The sequence below is a fragment of the Amblyomma americanum genome, chromosome 1 (genome assembly GCF_052857255.1).
Source record: "Amblyomma americanum isolate KBUSLIRL-KWMA chromosome 1, ASM5285725v1, whole genome shotgun sequence".
Lineage (NCBI taxonomy): Eukaryota > Metazoa > Arthropoda > Arachnida > Ixodida > Ixodidae > Amblyomma > Amblyomma americanum.
The window spans coordinates 549867159-549884271 of record NC_135497.1 but is presented as its reverse complement, the minus strand read 5'-3'; the positions used below and the strand labels follow the sequence as shown (position 1 = coordinate 549884271).

The 17113-nt window shown below is 49.8% G+C and overlaps 1 pseudogene; it reads left to right on the top strand.

Annotated features, from left to right (window-relative positions):
* The window catches only part of LOC144129625 (uncharacterized), a 122694-nt pseudogene that overhangs the window by 5265 nt on the left and 100316 nt on the right, over positions 1-17113 (top strand).

The window sequence follows — 17113 nt, the reverse complement described above, 5'->3', positions numbered from 1 at the left end:
TCCACACCTTCAAGAAGGCAGCGGTCGCGGTCCTCATCTTTCGCCTTCAGTGCCACTTTTCGGTTGAGTGCAATGAGTTCATGCGCTGGAACATCGTGTTGCAATCCGAATTTGGGACCCTTCAGCAGAAGATGCAGTATATTCTCGGGAATAGACACATCCCCCAGGACTACTACATTTCTTTTCTCTTGCGTCTTTTTCTTCTGTCCCAAGCACAAAAGCAACTGGTTCAAAATCCACTTCCACGTTGTGACGTTCCTTGTGTGTGCTACGAGGGTCCGTGTTCGACGGCGCGGCGTAGACGGAGCCCCCAGTGGCGGCGAAAGCACAACCGGACCCCCTTTCATGTTTCTACTGTATATGGCTGCAAGCAACTTGAGTGAGATTGCTTTGGGCCTGCCGCCGTGGACCACACGGAGAAGACCCAGATGACAGCGGCATCATCAATTACCGAGCCATACTCGTTGAGAGGGAACGACCAGAACGAAGGGGTTTAAGCACAACCGGATCCCCTCTCCATAGTGTCGCCACGAGTCGAACGCCGCCGCCGCCGCGGGGAGACGGGCGTTAACTTCCCCAGTTGCCGTGGCCGTTCCAGGGGGGCCTCGTTTCGGCGGGCCTGGCCCCGTGGCAAGACGGCGGGCATCATCAATCAACCCTCCCGAGCACATCCCAGGACAAGGGACCACTTTCCCGGCCTTTTAGTGACCTCGCGTTCCGGCCTTGAGGGGCGAGTGTCATTTGATGGAAAATGGAGGCCGGTGACCCGCGGGAACCGACAGCGGTCCAGAGCGCGCCTTACCACAGCCGACGCTATGCGCTACCTCGACGACAACCTTCTTTCCCTCGGACTCAACACGTGAGGGGGGCGAGACCATAAGTGCGGTGGTGTGTTTGTGCGCCCAAGTGAAAGCCCTAAGCTCCCCCCCCCACTCCGGCGTGGGCGTCCTCATCCTAGGGAGTGTGGGGATAAGAGGATATAAAAATCGACAAGGAGTACCGAAGAGAGACGCTCAGGACGACATCGTTCGCCAAGGGGGCCTTCAGCGCCGAAGCGGACGGCGTGCAGCTTCTGCCAGCAACCGTTCGAGCTCAACTCCGGAGCCCCTCCATCGTCCCCATGAAGTCGTTGGCACGTAAGCTCGGACGCCCCAGCCTCTGATGTATAATCTTAATCATGTGTAATTATTGAATATATCTGTTTCTTTAAACTGAGCCATACGGTGTCTCTTTGCCTCTCCGTCCCGCGTGGACCTGCGCATTATGGGCGGTCATCACACTGGTTTCAGAAGTGGGGTCTCAAAAGCAAATGTCCTCTGAATGCTGCGACATTCATGACTTCAAAATTGTAATCAAAAGAGAATCACGGGAATGATTGTGGGACTTTTACCCCCATTTGAGAGGCTTGAGGCACCGGAGGGCTTGAGTGAAAAAAAAAGCATGTCTGTATCTGAGGGAGCTCCCACTCCACAGCCGTCGCTCGGAGCAAGCATGCTGGCATTAGGAAGCTTCATTCCGACGTTTACAGGAGATAAGACAGGGGTTCCAATCTGCGATTTCTTTTCCATGCTAGAAGAGATTGGGAAAATGGGGGGATGGTCCGATGCTCAAATGCTGGGAATGGCGAGGTGTAAGATGGCAGGAGCTGCTCATGATTTTGCATGGCGAGCCGAAAAAGTAAAAACCACAAATTCATTTGCGGAATTTAAGAAGCTCGCGTTTGAGCATTTCGACACTGAACCACGTCACGTGCGGGTACAGAGGTTCCGTGACGCCGGACAGATGGTAGGGGAGGACGTGCGAACGTTTGCGTCGCGGCTTCAGCGCCTAGCACGCGATACGTTAAGCAGGGAGGAGGAAGGAGACCAGCTAAGGAAGAAATACGCGGAGGATCTACTTAAAGAGGAAATGACCGCTTTGTTCGTGGCTGGTCTGCAAGACCCCGTGCGCCGGTTCGTGCTCTCGCGCAAGCCGAGCAATTTCGACCAAGCCGTGGCGGCCGCATTGGATGAGGAACGAAATGAGGCGTTAACGACAGCCGCAGCGAGAGTACGCGTCATAGAGAAAGCGGTGCTCAACCCTGAGGTTGCTCTCTTGACAGAGCGGTTAGATCGCTTAGAACAGCTGCTATCTCAGCAGGTGGAACGCCAGGTTGAAGCGCGCCCTCAACAGCGCCCATTCGCTGGAAACCAGAGACCGCCACAAAGCTACAGGCGCGGTATGCGTGATTTTGAAGAAATCGTATGCTTCGCTTGCCAGGGTCGCGGACACATCGCCAGGTTCTGCCAAAACGTGCGCCGTGGGGAGCCACAAAGAGAAGTAGGCGAGACACGCTCTAAGCAAGCCTACAGCGGGGCTCCAGATATCGAGACAAAAAAAACTAGATAGTCCTCCCCATCCTGAGGAGCATGGGGAGGGAGCAGTGGATGATGAGGTGGTGGTGGTTTGCGTGGCCGACGAGGCATGCCCTGTTGTGCGTTGCAAGTTAAATGGTTGCTGCATGGAATTGTTGATAGATACGGGGTCAAAGGTGACATTGCTTAAGGAGAGCAGTTTAAACACGCTTCGAAGGAAGGGGGACCGTGAGGTGTTGGAAGCGTCTGGTGGTATGGCAACCAAATTTGAAGGCATAACGGGGGATCCTCTTGGCATAAGTGGACTCTACCGGTTACACTTCTCTCTCGGCGGAATTGCATTGGAGCACCCCTGCTACGTATGCCCGGACACGGTGTCTCTGCCAAACGGAGTGTCAGGTATATTAGGGCAGGATTTTTTGAGAAAAGGGAAGGTATACACAGATATACACACAAGAAGTAAAGATGTCTGGGAAATCCCCCACTTCCGCACTTATTATAAACATCAATCATTAGCACATAACCTGCCATCAATGCTTAATATGTACCAAAACACAACTCGTCTGAATCCCAAGAAATTGCGCACGTACTTCATAACATTGTGAACCACATTTTGATGTTATACTTAGTTTTTTCTACTGTGGTTCCTTTGTTTACAATTTCGTACTGTTATTTATGTCAACTTGTATTATTTTTAACTATTTTTAGCTCATTTTGGCGAATATGGTGCATTACATACTGTATTATGTTGCCGCAATACTGTATTATGTTGCGTATGGTGTACATTGCTTTATATTCACATTATTTTTTTTCTCAACTTCACTGTTCTGCCATGTAACGGTCTCCTGGGCCTCGTCAAGCTGCTCACCCAGCTTTTAGCCCAGGAGACCATTCCAGTTCTTTCTGGGAAAAATAAAGAATGATTGATTGATTGATTGATTATTCTCTGAGGAAGAGGTTAATGCGGGCGGCTCAAAAGTTCCGTTTTTGAACAGGAGAGGGGCTGAGATTCGCATTACCGATATTGACACCCGTCAAACAGTGGGATCATTGGAGAAGGTGTATTCGCGGGTTGCCGTCAGGCTGGTCGATGAGGCAGTCATCCTTCCTTGGTCGGAGCACATTTTGTACGCGTTTGTGCCTTCAGATGTAGAGAGCGGCGCCGTGGGAGTGCTTGAGCCGGTCGACTCTCTCAGCAATGGCCAGAAGGCAGCCGCGTGCCTCGTGACAGTTAATGACGCCAGCAGAGTGCCCCTACGGGTGGTTAACTGTAGCCAGCAGCCACTGAGCCTTCCCAAGAACAAAACATTGGCTTTCTTCACCTCTGCGATAGAGAAACGTGAGCCCACCGATACGGTACTCGCAACTGTAGAGCATGCTAGTCCTTCGGCTGCTCCAAAGGTGTCGTTCGATCTTTCTCACGTAAAATCCGGGGAGAGGGAGGCTCTGGCTGGTTTGCTGAACGACTACTCGGAGGTATTCGCCGCGTCCAACCTGGATTTGGGCTGCTGTGGCGTTATAGGATAGAAACCGGCACTTCATCGCCCGTTTACCAGCGTGCGTACAGGATTCCTTACTCCCAACGTGAGGAGTTGGAGCGGCAGGTGCAGGACCTGATTGATCGCGGCATTGTCGAACACTCAAAGTCACCCTGGGGAGCACCAGCACTATTGGTGGAAAAGCCAGATGGCTCGTATCGATTGGTAGTGGACTACCGCAAACTAAATGCCGTAACTCGCATCGATCCATACCCCATCCCCAATATACAGGAGACGCTTTCTCAGCTGGGCTCTGCCAGGTACTTCACGGTAGTGGACATGGCGGCGGGATTCTGGCAGATAGCAATGGATCCGGCAGATGCCGAGAAAACGTCATTCAACACGCCCCCAGGGCACTATGAATGGAAAAGAATGCCTATGGGTCTGGCCAACAGCCCTGTTGTCTGGCAGAGAACCGCTGATGTTATCCTGGCAGGTCTTCTGGGGAGGCTGTGCTTCGTGTATATGGATGACCTAATCATATACAGTGACAGTTTTGAGAACCATTTGCGCGATATTGAGCAGGTTTTGGTGCGACTAAGAGGAGCGGGTCTCAAGCTGAAGCCCTCTAAGTGCCAATTCCTCAAAAACGAGGTGAAATACCTCGGGCACGTTGTTTCAGCTGACGGCGTGCGACCGGACCCTGAGAAACTAAGGTGTGTCTCGGATTTTCCATCCCCGACTAGCGTCCGCCAGGTCCGGCAGTTTCTCGGCCTGATCGGTTACTACCAAAGGCACATAGACGAGTTCGCCAAGCTTGCTAAGCCGCTCACCGCCTTAACAGCCAAAAATGTCGCCTTTCGCAGGTACGAAAACGCGGAGGATGCTTTTGGGGCCCTGAAAAGGAAGCTAATGAGTGCACCGCTGTTGCGCCACCCGGATTTTAATTTGCCCTTCGTTATGGCCACAGATGCGTCAAAGTTCGCAGTTGGTGCCGTGCTATCTCAGGTTATCGAGGGCAAAGAACATCCCGTTGCTTTTGCTAGCCGACAGCCGAGCCCCACAGAGCAAAAGTACGGAGCTACGGAAAGGGAGTGCCTCGCCGTTGTCTGGGCAGTAAAGCACTTCAGATGCTACCTTTACGGCCGCAAATTCAAGCTAGTCACAGACTGCCATCCTATGAAATGGGTGATGAGTGTCAGGGACCCTAGCTCGCGACTCGCTAGATAGAATCTACACCTGCAGGAATACTGCTTTGAATTTGAGCACAAGTCAGGAAAGACACATCTGAATGCTGATGCACTCAGCCGCACAGCTGCCGTGGCAGCTATAGATGAGTTTGTCCCCGTAGTCGACCCCGCCGAATTACGCACAGAGCAGTGCAAAGATCCTGACCTGAAGCGAATAATCGAAAGCTTAGAGGGCGCACCGTCTCATCCCGAACAGCTAGGTTATTTCATTGGCAAAGACGGCACCCTGTGTCGGCGCACGAGGCCAACCAGGAAAGGGAGACCAGGGAATACCGCTTGGGAGAGAGTCGTCATACCTCGGTCGTGGACAGAAAGGGTTCTTCGCGCGTTTCACGATGCGCCATGCGCCGGTCATTTTGGCATAGCGAAGACACGCAGGCGTGTGGAGCGTTTGTACTTTTAGAGTGGCATGCGACAGGATGTTAGAGACTACTGTGCGAAGTGTCATTCCTGTCTCGAAAGAAAAATACCCAAGGGACGAAGACCAGCTCCAATTCAGCCGTTCCCTGAGGTTTCGGCTCCCTTCGAGCGGACAGTTATGGACATAATAATTGGCCCATTGCCCACGACCACTTCCGGAAACAAGTACATTTTAGTATTTGTCGATCACCTTTCAAAATACGCGGAAGCGGTAGCACTCCCAGATCAGAAGGCAGACACGGTTGCAAGAGCATTTGTCGAACAGATCGTGCTCCGACATGGACCCCCGAGGCAACTCTTGACAGATCGGGGAACGAACTTCGTGTCGCAGCTAATGGGGAGAGTTTGCGAGCTGCTTAAGATCGCTAAGAAACAGACAACACCGTACCATCCGGCTTGCAACGGCGCGGTGGAGCGACTGAACCAAACCGTGGCCGGGTTCCTGTCGCATTTTGTTTCGCGCGACCAGCGGGACTGGGACTTGTGGCTCCCGTATGCAATGTTTGCCTACAATTCCGCAGCACACGAGAGCACGGGCGAATCGCCATTCTCTCTTCTCTACGGCCGAGACCCGGACCAGCCTAGTGAAGTGCCAGAGGGCCCCCGTCGTGTCCCATACGCTTCACTGGACGACTATAAGGTTGAGCTAGAATCGCGCTTGCAAGTGGCGAGGGACATCGCAAAGGAGGCCTTAAAGAAAGCGGCGAAGCGCAGGAAGGAGGTGCACGATCGCAGTGCTAGAGACGCGCCGTTTGATGTGGGGGACAGCGTGTACATTGAAAACTGCCAAAGGCAGATTGGGCTAGCTCGTAAGTTCCAGACGAAGTGGAGAGGACCGTGCGAGGTTGTCGAGAAGCTTTCTCCGGTAAACTTCAGAGTCCGAGACGTGAACCGGCGCTTGATAAGGATACACGCAAATCGCCTCAAGTCGGCACCGGTTCAGTATTCACGAAATGAGGAAAGGGAAAGCGCGGATTTTGATGGGGACAGAAGTGAAGCGGAGCGCGCAGATAGTTCGCAAGAAACGCCCTCTCCTGCATTTGTTCGGCAGGCGCCAGAGGTGACGGCCGGAATGCCACCAGATTTACTTCATGCATTGCTAGAAGAAGAAGCGCGCGAGGTTGCCGCGCAGATAACGCCAGGAGAGGCTCCTGCCACGAGCCCTCGTGAGTCCCAAAGCAGACAAAGGGTCACAGACTTACTTAGTATGACTCATGAAGGCCGATATCCGCTGCGAAATCGGAAAGCTAAGTCGGACTAATGGCGTAAACAGAGCGGAGTTGTGAACTGGATAGAATTGTGTAATGCCGCAGCTCATAACATTGCTATGTGCTTATGTGTTAAGTTATCGGAGTTGGTAGTTAAAACTTTCTGTCATTAAGTAACACCTTCACAGGAGAGCATGCGGAGCGCAGGCAGAACCTGCCCTACTTCCTTTCGTTATCTATATTTTTGTCTGTGCCGTGATCGTGCTAGAAGTGGGAGCTCTTTGTAACTGTGGTAAATTTATTTCGTCCAGTTTGGACTAGAAAGGAGAGGCTTGGGTGCTGAGTTTCATGTTTATCTGTAAAAGAAGATTAGTGCTGCCCCTGGAAACGCCAGTTATGACAGCGGAGGCATATGGTGTTGTGCAGTGGTGTTGAGTGCAGCGAAAAGTGTTTTGTCGGACGCACTGTGCGAGGCGATTCAGAAAGACAAGGCGATCTGCATGGAGTCAAATGTTCGGAGAACATTCTTCTGGAGAGTGAGCGAGTGTGACGTTCCTTGTGTGTGCTAAGAGGGTCCGCGTTCGACGGCGCGGCGTAGACGGAGCCCCCAGTGGCGCCGAAAGCACAACCGTACCCCCTTTCATGTTTCTACTGTATATGGCTGCAAGCAACTTGAGTCAGATTGCTTTTGGGCCTGCCGCCGTGGACCGCACGGAGACGACCCAGATGACAGCGGCATCATCAATTACCGAGCCATACTCGTTGAGAGGGAACGACCAGAACGAAGGGGTTTAAGCACAACCGGATCCCCTTTCCATAGTGTCGGCACGAGTCGAACGCCGCCGCCGCCGCGGGGAGACGGGCGTTATCTTCCCCAATTGCCGTGGCCGTTCCAGGGGGGCCTCGTTTCGGCGGGCATGGCCCCGTGGCAAGACGGCGGGCATCATCAATCAATCCTCCCGAGCACATCCCACGACAAGAGACCACTTTCCCGGACTTTTAGTGACCTCGCGTTCCGGCCTTGAGGGGCGAGTGTCATTTGATGGAGAACGGAGGCCGGTGACCCGCGGGAACCGACAGCGGGCCAGAGCGCGCCTTACGACAGCCGACGCTATGCGCTACCTCGACGAAAACCTTCTTTCCCTCGGACTCAACACGTGAGGGGGGCGAAACCATAAGTGCGGTGGTGTGTTTGTGCGCCCAAGTGAAAGCCCTAGGCCCCCCCCACTCCGGCGTGGGCGTCCTCACCCTAGGGAGTGTGGGGATAAGAGGATATAAAAATTGACAAGTAGTACCGAAGAGAGACGCTCAGGACGACATCGTTCGCCAAGGGGGCCTTCAGCGCCGAAGCGGATGGCGTGCAGCTTCTGCCAGCAACCGTGCGAGCTCAACTCCGGAGCCCCTCCATCGTCCCCATGAAGTCGTCGGCACGTAAGCTCGGACGCCCCAGCCTCTGATGTATAATCTTAATCATGTGTAATTATTGAATATATCTGTTTGTTTAAACTGAGCCATACGGTGTCTCTTTGCCTCTCCGTCCCGTGTGGACCTGCGCATTATGGGCGGTCATCACAACGTGCACTCCGTGAGTCGTGCAGCTTGCCGCCTAAGAGATGTTAACTTCCTCATTGCGAGCCATTCTGGGTGATCTTTTAGACAAACCAAGCGCAGCCAGTCTTGAAATGACGAACTTCCCGCCAGAGTTCCGAGCGCAATAACCTGCACAGTCGTTTAACATGCCCCCACGAGAGTTGCAAGCAGACACGGTGTACCTGTCGTATTCCTGGCTCCCAACAAATTGGGAAAGCTCTGCCCACGCATTTGTGACGCAAAAAAACGTGGGTGTCTGAAGAAGCACCAGAAACCGTTCGTTCGGTGTTCCACTGGGGTGGTTTACTCCATTCCTATGTCTTGTGGAAAGTTTTATGTCGGCCGAACTGGACGTTGTCTGAATGACCGTCTGGGGGAACACGCCCTAAATTTAAAAAACCGAGAGGGCAAATACGTGCATTTGGTTGCGCACGTTAGTAATTGTGAAGAATGTGTGGCCCGGTTTGAAGAGACGAAGGTTCTTGGCAATAGTAGAGATAAGACGGCACGGATTAGCCTAGAAGCCAATCATATAAAGAAACTTGGTGGCGAGTGCATCAGCGAACCTTCTTTATCTCTGTTCGCGGCTGAGATCGCCTTTTTTAAAGCGGCTAACTGTTAATCTTCACAAATGTTTCTTTTCATGTCTTACGCATGTCTGCCCGCGCATGCGTTCTGATTTAGTGGTTTTTTCGCACCTTGTTTTGTTATCTCATTCTTTCTTTTTTCTTTTTTCATGGTATATCACCCCACCCTTCGGCCTTTATAAGGTGTTTCCTTCCGCCAATAAAGCCAGTTGACAGTTTGCGCTTGTGTGTGTGTGTCGCCTTTCTCGTGTGTCGTTTTATTTCCATTCTTGTTGACAGCGCGTTAAAGCACAGGGACAGAAGAAACACAGAGGACGACGTCACAGGCGCTGAACTTCAACTTTATTCAAGAATCATCGAAACACTGCATATATACCCATGACAGAGACGCCACCAAGCGGCGAAAGTTTTATGCGTTCGTGGAAACAGAGATGATAAGGCAGGTGGGGAAAAAAGACAAAGGCTAAAAAAACCGAAAAATTATGAACAGAGCAGGAAAAAGCAGGGCAAGAAGATGCAAAAACCTTACCAAGTCATTTGAAAGAAACACTCCGACACGTGAAAATAGTGGCGCAGATGACAGACAGAATTTTGAAGACGGTTCCCGCGCTGTCAACAAGAATGGATCATTACCAACTAGCCCGGCAAATTGTCCTATTCGTTTTATTTGCTCAAAAGAACATTTCTAGATCAAGATGAACAACCAACTCGCCCAACAGGAAGGTTTAATGGGCCTTATGTACTGCTTTTAGAAATGCGTAGAACTCATCGCCGCGATTGCAGCTTGACACTATACTTTGCGGAAACTGACGCTTTCAAATTTTTTTTTTCAAGAACGATTTCCACGTGGAATAATGGCCTGGCCATGAGAGTGATATAACTTTGGCATGGCACTTGTTGACATATTTTAGAGGCTGAATTTGGTATATTGTTCAATATTATTTGTTGTGGTTGTTTTATCGATAAGCGCTCTTTTATTCATTGCGATGAGTTTATCCTCGCGCTCTCCCTGGTTGGACCTAAAGAAAAGTCAGCAGACTTGTGTAAGTAAATTTATAAAGCAGACAGGAGACAGTGCAGGGCAGAGGGACGCTGATCGCAGAGCTCGTGTTTTGTGCCCACAGTTTCTTGTATTTTTCATGCGCTGTTTTTATTCTGTCCATAGCCACTATAAACGCCCTGTATGCTTTATATAAACCCCATAATGAAGTGTGGCAACATGGTTATGCTACACGTGCAGTGCGGCCAGGATAACAGGACTTAGGCAATCGAACCCCTGCGCTTGTCTCTTTCCGAGGTGTTCCGTAAAATATGAATTACCTACAAGCCCGGTCTTCCGTCTCAACAGTTCTCTAATGCGTTTCTTAGCGACAATGCGACAGTGTTTAGACACCTTTGCAGGGAAGTGCCGCTCGTGCGTTTGCGCGCAAACACAGCAAACCTTTCTATTTTATCAGCGGCCAGTAAAAGTTGGAACCCCAAAAGGTGCCTCTTATCAGACATATTTAGCATAACGTCTACCGAGTTACCATTAGCAGCACCGGAGTATCGTGAGCCCGCGTGCCATCAGTGCGCATGCGTAGGTCGCCTTGAGCCCACCAGATGACGCCAGGTACCCGGCAGCTGTGCACATGTCTGCCGCATCGGGACCAATTAGCGTGTGCGCACTGGCAGAGGCGGTCTCTCTGTATTGCGGTAGCGGCACACCGGTGCAGCGTACATGAGATACTAAAGGTGTCTATTTTTTTATCCGTGAATGCACATTTTATAAAGACACAGCGCAACAAAAACATGACGAAGGCAGCACACAAGGCAGTGTGTGAAGGGCACAGGGTAAGCCCTATACTTCCCATGCATTTTAGGCCATGTTGAGGTACATGTTTCTCACTAACTAATAACAGTAGCGTAATAATACATATATCATTGTTTGCCAAATTTTGTGCTCTTTTCACTGAACTAGAATATTTGAAATGTGTTGAAAATTCGATTTTTAATAAAATTTTTCTGGTAGTACACAAATCTGGCCTTTGTTTGCGCATTTCAAAATTCATAACAGAATTACTGCTAAGGGAAATTGCTTAATTCTAGTTCAGTAGTTGGCAACACTTATGTAGATGATTGCAAAAAAAATCAGCCGTTTGTCTTGAAAGGCATTGGAAATAATGGTACCTTTGTAAGAAAAAACACTGTTTTGAGATAATAGAGCGTAAAGAGAAAAAAGATGTGAAAAACCATTTTTTCTTCGCAGAAACGCCTCCATAGTAATTGGTTTAATAGCCCCCTGCTTCGTAGTCACTGTCGCCGTCATTGTTTCGCTTTTCGGCTTGTCGTTTTGACTGTCGGGCCTCTTTTGTAAGCTGTCGTGTTGCTCGGTCTGCAAAGTACATGCGCTTATGGTCAGCTTCCCTCAGCCACTTGATGGTGTTGCTCCCTGGGTTCAATCCACACGCCTTCAAAACGTTGGCCCGTGCGATGCTACCACCATTAAATGAAAGAACAGCATCCAGTGTTGCCATCCGTAGGGTCCGAAGCCTAACAAACACATTCTTTGGCGCGCGTTCCCAAACAACAGGGTTGAACGACTCATTTGCATTTTGAGTTCGCCCATGCAGGCACTTCTCTAGGAGCTCAGCCTTCGATAGCTCCCTATAAATGGGTTTGATAGCCTCCATGACAGATGCAGGCAAACTCTCCTTGTGGAAAAATGGCTTGCCCTCTGACTGACTTCTGTTGAAGGCACACCACGTATCAGGTCCCTTTGGGCAAAGTCCATGGCATGGGTCATCGTCTGTGGCCGATAAGTGGAAGAAGGTTGCCCAAACGGCCTTTCGCATTTCATCCAGGTTTCAAACATTTCTTCTGATGGCCAAACCATAGTACGTCTGGAGCTTGTCTATTACTGCATCAGTCAGTCGGCCTCGGCCCGAGAGGCTCTTTCCATCAGAGAGTTTTCCTGCTTTGGTTCCTTTTTTTAGCCTTCGTAACCTTGTGCCCATCCTTTTTTGCACGTGCCCTATGCACTCAACCTTGGATATTTCAACGGAATCACCATATGGCATGTGTGCCTTCACAGCCATAAAAGCCTTGCTGTCACCACCCCCAAGGTATTTGGCGTATCGAACGCCGTGAAGCTCCTCACTCCTGCCGAAAATTTTCAGTGCTCCTGCGACTTCCATTTCACCGCTGGTGCCTTGGTAGTTGCTTTGGCACACCTCTCTATGAAGAGGGTCACTGTTTGTACCCTTGATGCTGCACTTTGGACAACGTTTAGACAAAACCTCCACATCCAGCACTTTCCCAGAGTCTACACTGGTCGCAGAGACTATGCCGTTATTGGAAGTATGGCCTCGCTTCTGCCAGCTTCCATCAAGAGCAACTGCGATGTCTTTATCCCCCTCATTCAGCTGCCCAGCTTCGTCAGCTGCCCTTTTCATCGAATCCTGAGCAGCAGCTTCGATGTGACCTAGAAGCTCTTGATTGTATTTCGCAAACTTTGTCGGCGGCTTAGGAAGGTTTAGCATAGCACAGAGTATATTTCCTGCAGCCATTCCCTTCCCAATGGACCTCAAGGCATACACTAACCTGAGGTTGGCTTCATAGAGGCCAGAAGTAGTTTTCTTCGACGTCTCAAATCGTTGTGCGGCACTACACACTTCACAGTTCAAACTGTAAACGCTTGCAACACCTACCCGTTTTGTCACAATTTCGATGAGCTCAATACTTCCACCGCACTCTCTGCACACACAAATCTGTGTAATTGCGGCACAAATACCGTCCATGTCCATTAAGGCATATTGGCTGCTGCTCTGTAGCACATCCTCTTCCTGGAAGCACAGAGAAAACCTTGAAAGCTTCGATGTCGAGGAGCTGGCGCGTTCGGCGTTCGGGATCTCATTCGGTCGTGGACATCCTTTTGCTTTTTCACGATGAGCGTAGCGGTTGCCGTGAAATTCACGCCTGACGAAGGCCTTCTTTGCCCTGGGCATCTCAACTTATCAGCAGCAACCAACACCGGCACAATTTACAATAATGATCGAAAGGGATAGCACTCGGACGCAGCTGCATGAAGGTTGCAGAAACGTGGAAAAAACGTGCAAAGCGTCTCAGGATTGTCTTGGCTAAAAACGAGGAGCTGTACAATAGTTGCCAGACAATTTTTTATATGTAGCTGATTTTAGACAAGTTTTGAAATCAGGTGGTGGACTTTTTGGTTGAAAAAATTGACGTTAATCCTGAAAGGGGGCGTGGCCGCTCACTACTTGGTTTCGGAAAAAGCGTTTTTCAGCCGTAAATATGGCTTTCCGAGGAAAGTGCGATCATGGAAAATGTGTAGAAAGAATTGAACTTCTAAAATTCCAAAAGAAAAAAAAACGATTTTTGTCTAATTTTACCCTACCCTGTGCCCTGATGCAGTCTCTTCGAGTCGGCAGAAAATGCAGAACGCGAGTCTGCAGTCTGCAGCCTTCGAGTCTGCAGAACGCTCACTGCAGAAAATGTAAGAACGGTAATGATGACAGCGATTCTGGTGAAGATTTTGTGTATCGGCCTGTGTACAAAGATTGTTCTGTGATTGCCAAACACCGTTGCCAACTGACTCGAGAGATAGTAGAGGCTGAATTGATTGACCGGTTGGGTGAGTCCTGCGTGGCCAAGTCATCTATTGCTCTAACAAAGAGCTGTTATATTTGAGACATTTGACTCCTACTGCGCATGCGTGATGATTGCCTGGTTTTTCTATAAATACTGGTCCGAATTTCGAAATAAACCTGTTGCAAGTCAGCGCTCGTGTGTTCCATGTCATTCTTTCTTGTGTCTTTGTCTGTATTTGCGCTGTACATTTCCATTATGAATCACCAACATGCCCAGTCTGCCACCTTAGTGAACTATATTTCTTCTACACTGGGCCTCTTTCTAAGTGTTCCTCGTGTGCCTTCATCAACTGTGGCTTTCATCGCAATCGCAGTCTGCAAAGCACGGTCACTTTCATTCTGCATTCGGAACAAAATTCTGCCTGAGGACGTTCGCGCCTTGTTTGGAGGATTCTTGCCTTCTATTAATCACGGAAATTGGATCTGCAGAATTCAGAGATCTGAATGGCTTCGCCTTGCACGTCTCCACCGTAGGCTTCTTGCCACGCAGCTCAGTGCCACTGGGGAACCGTCCACAACCAGAAGGCGGCTCCGAGTGTTCTCTGTCCTTGTCGACCAAACCACCGAGCACTTCTGGCAACTTCAACTTCGGCAGCTTCGGCGAGCCCTCCCTGAGAAGCGCTCAGTGTCACCTGGTACTGTTCATGACCTTGAACAGATCAGCTTGCCTCAGGATGTACAGAAGGCGCTCGCACTGGGACCAAAGTTCGCGGTCCAAGAGAAGAGGTCAGCCCCGGAGCTTGTGTCCTTGGTCAGACGGGTGGCCCGGTGTGCCTCCGCAGAGGAGTCCCTGCGCTTCGTGTCGGACGGCATGGACGCGTTGCATCACTGCAAGCAGCCTGTCCCGAAGGTACCTGTCAAGCGCGTTTTGTCCTTTCTGAAAGAACGCGCCCTTTGTGTTCTACCCGCTGACAAGGAGGGTGGTTTTGCTGTGCTGTCTCATGGGTTTTTTAAGGTCAAGGCCTTAGAGGCAGTTTCAAATGCCTTTAATCCCTGCAAGAACTTGGCTATGTCAAAGGTAAAAACTAAAGCAAAGCAGCTCTGTAATGAGCTGAAGTTAGAAAGAGTTAGTAAGAGTATAGATGCAAGTCGCCGTGATTTTCTTGGTCTTTTTTAGCGTAAAAACACATAAGGTTGACACTCCTTTCAGGACAATTGTCTCAGAAAATGGCACTTGGCAAAAGTCCATTGCCATGTTTCTTCAGAAAAAGCTCGATCTTTTACGCATCGACGACCGTTTCCAAGTCAAGAACTCTGAGGCCGTCTTGAATTACCTCGAGTGTTCACCGCATAGGAAGCTCAGGGCGTTCTCTGTTAGACATAAAGGATCTTTTCTATTCGTTGCCACAGTCAGGCTCGCTATCTTGTGTCCAGGACTGTATTGATATATTCGGAAACGCAGCTTTCATAATGAAACAGGAATGTCATGCAGTGGCTTCGTAGAAATTCTTAGCTTTTATCTTCGGTCAACTTTTATCCAATGGGAAGGGCATCCAAATCTGCAGAAGGAGGGAATTTGTATCGGCTCCTGTATCGCCCCGGTTCTTAGTGATTTATTTTTAGCTCATCTTGACAGAGCCCTTTGTAGCTGCCTACCAGATTTTAATGTTACCAAAATTTTTAGGTATGTTGATGATTTTCTAATATTCCTTGACTGCAGTTCGGACTCTTTTGAAGTACTAGCTACTAACACACTGACCTTCTTACGTGCAGGCTTATCGCCTCTAGAATTAACGCATGAGATGCCTTCTGACGACAGTATTCGATTTCTGGACGTCAGGCTTTTATTTCGTAACGCACAGATTTATTGGAAGTAGGAGCCACGCGCTAACAAGCCACTGCTTCCATTCGGCTCCGCGCATTCCAAATTGGTGAAGAGGGCAATTGTAAGACTATGCTTCAAAAATGCGCCTTGTAAATCTAGTCCTAAGCTAATGGCTGCTAGCTTCAGTGAACAGATCCTTCATCTCAGAGCAGCGGGGTATCCCACTCATGTTTTGATCAGTGTCGCGGAAACCCTCCTTAGGCGCCTGTGCTGAACGGAGCCTCGTACGTCACTAGCGCCTTCAACAAAACGAATTGCTGTGATCCCGTACATTCATGGCCTGTCCCATCGCCTTAAAAAGATCGGTGAACGGGGGAACATAAAAGTTCTTTTCTCTGCACCCGATAAGCTACAAAAATTGTGCAGACTGTCCAGGCACACTGATTCAAAAAATCATAACTGCAAGAAGAAGCACCGAACTTAGTTCGTTGAATGTACGCAGTCCATCGTCTACAGCATCCCTTTGAAATGTGGAAAGAGTTATGTAGGGCAAAGCGGTAGATGTTTGAATGACCGCCTCCGAGAACACTGCAATAATGTGTCTGAACGGCGAGGAGGGTTCCTGGACGCTCACTGCAGAAAATGTAAGAACGGTAATGATGACAGCGATTCTGATGAAGATTTTGTGTGTCGGCCTGTGTACAAAGATTGTTCTGTGATTGCCAAACACCGTTGCCAACTAACTCGAGAGATAGTAGAGGCTGAATTGATAGACCGGTTGGGTGAGTCCTGCGTGGCCAAGTCATCTATTGCTCTAACTAACAAAGAGCTGTTATATTTGAGACAACATTTGACTCCTACTGCGCATGCGTGATGATTGCCTGGTTTTGCTATAAATACTGGTCCGAATATCGAAATAAACCTGTTGCGAGTCAGCGCTCGTGTGTTCTACGTCATTCTTGCTTGTGTCCTTGTCTGTATTTGCGCTGTAGATTTCAATTATGAATCACCAACATGCCCAGTCTGCCGCCTTAGTGAACTTTATCACAGGTAACTTTATTGATTGGCATAAGCCTACATACGGTCACTGTCGGATATGTATACTGCGGCAGCTGCAGCTGGGAATGAACTGTGGTGCACGCGCCTCGCCGTCGCCTATGTGTTTGCTGAGACGGTGTTGTCCGTGCGCACTCGTGAGTCTCTGAGGTATTGCCGTCTCAACAGTGAACAATGTAGCACCAATGTGAGAGCAGGCTTCGCCTGCACCTGCCATGCAAGTGCAGTGCGCTGTCACGATGGCTCCGTCAGGCTCAGCCAGAACCCACACCTTCAATGGTGCCTCCCTTAACCTTTGTGAATGAGTGACCTGAGATGAAATGACCAGTAATTAGGGGCTGACAGCAATCTAAATCGTTCATAAGATGTCACTGATCTGAGGATTGCTAGTACGATTCCGGCCCCAGCAGCCGCATTTCGATTGGAACAAAATGCAGAAACAATCTATCGCCCGAAAAAGTTAAGGGGATGCGTGTCCTCGGGGAAAAAATACTGTACTCCACTCCCTCGCGACCCAGTTGCCTGGTAATGTTACCAGCTGATGAAGCATGCGCGTTCATACACTCTCTCGGACATCTCAGGTCAGTGACATGCGTGACTCTACGGCATGACTAGTTGCCCAGCTGCAGCATGAGCACGTCACACACCAAACTACGAATTTCATCGATAATTTAAGGCTACAGTGAATTCAAGCATTTAATCGGAGCCTGTAAGCGAATGCCGATAGCTCCATTTCTTTCAATTGCAATCATTGTG